Here is a 1,804-nt window from a genome sequence, read left to right on the forward strand (position 1 = left end):
TATATATATATATATATATATATATATATATATATTTAGAGCTCAGTGGTCCAACATGACGAATGAATACATATATGCGCGCGCGCATATGTGTGTACAATATCTCTACAATATATTTAATATAAGGTGTCTCTGTGTCTCTCTGCACACGCATCCCTGTGTGTGCGTGTGTCTGTGTGTGTATGTGCCGTTGCACTTAATTACTTATGAAGGAAAAGTACTTTTTGGCAGGATAAATTATTTCTCCTTTGTTTGCCGATGTACTAGACAGCCTACCTACTTTGAATCACAGATTCCCTTCCGGTATTTTCTTTCAGTGGTGCTTGGCGCTGCGTTCACTTGCACTAAACTTGTGTGAAAGAACAATAAGAAGCGACATGTTTTATCTATCTATCTATCTATCTATCTATCTATCTATCTATCTATCTATCTATCTATATGTCTGTCTTCCTGTCTGCCTGCCCGCCTGCCTGCCTGCCTGTCTGTCTGTCTGTCTGTCTGTCTGTCTGTCTGTCTGTCTGTCTGTCTGAATTTAGACACACTGAATTTAAACACACTGAATTTAAACACACCGGGTGAACAAAAATGAAATTTAAACACACTGGGTGAACAAAAATGAAAAATAACTAAATTGTTTTTCAGGGACAACGTACAAAAACCGTAACAACAGATTTTGTTTTACGCACGTGTAATTTAAATGCAAGGAAGTCAATTTGTAGACAGAGCTTGCAAACCCCATATGAACGTAGAAATCTCTAGAAGGAAATAGCTTGAGTGAAAAAACTTGAGCCGCTTTTGGATAGCTTTTTCTAACGCATGACCGCTCAGTGGCGTGGTTGAAATTTCATTGGTTAGTAATAAAGGTTTATCGGCTGCATGTGGCCCATATCGGCTGCATGTGGCCCATATCGGCTGCATGTGGCCCACGACCGCACGCACAACGTTTTCCGATAGAGGGAGAAATGTAAATAGTGTATTTAGATACACGGAGTGCAAACATTTTTAAATAAGTAAAGTAACGTACAAATACCGTAAAGACAAAGATATTTACGCAAGATAAAATTGAAATACACTGAAGACAATTTTTAGGCAGATATGGCCTGCGTGCGTGATTGTGTTGAGTATTCTGTATGTAGACCGCCGAGAAAAGCAAAACCTATGTGGAGAGAGTATTATTTATTTTGAGAAAGGGAAAGGTCAAGATATTTCATCGTCTGTTTAATCACGTTTAATCTTGTGATTCTTCAGGGTCAGTCTCAAGAATCTAAGAGTCACAAAATAAAATTGCTTGATACCAATATATGTCGATCTTTCGAGTTCCTGAAATAAATCTCATACACGAGCGCGCGCACATTTATTTTATATAATATATATACAAACGTACATGTGTGTGTGTGTGTGCGTGTATCTAGATGGATAGATAGATACAATCTACATATGTATATATCTACATATATATACTTTTATTTTTTACTTGTTCAGTCATGTGACTGCGGCCATGCTGGAGCACTGCCTCTGAATTAATGTATTAATTCTATTAATGTATATCATCATAGATAATATGCATTAATACACACACACACACACACACACACACGTATATAATACGTATCAGTATATATATATATATATAAGCAATGTTAATTCTCTAAATGAAGTATTAACAGTAACTGCACGATAAAGTGTAGTATATTGCCACTTAAGTGTGGCTGACCCCTAGGGGTGGATGTTACTGTTGCTTTTAGCCCCAGGAGGACATCTCCTCCAGCTGGCTTATCGACACACGACTGTGTCCTGTTTGCTA

This window comes from Octopus bimaculoides, chromosome 11 (genome assembly GCF_001194135.2).
Source record: "Octopus bimaculoides isolate UCB-OBI-ISO-001 chromosome 11, ASM119413v2, whole genome shotgun sequence".
Lineage (NCBI taxonomy): Eukaryota > Metazoa > Mollusca > Cephalopoda > Octopoda > Octopodidae > Octopus > Octopus bimaculoides.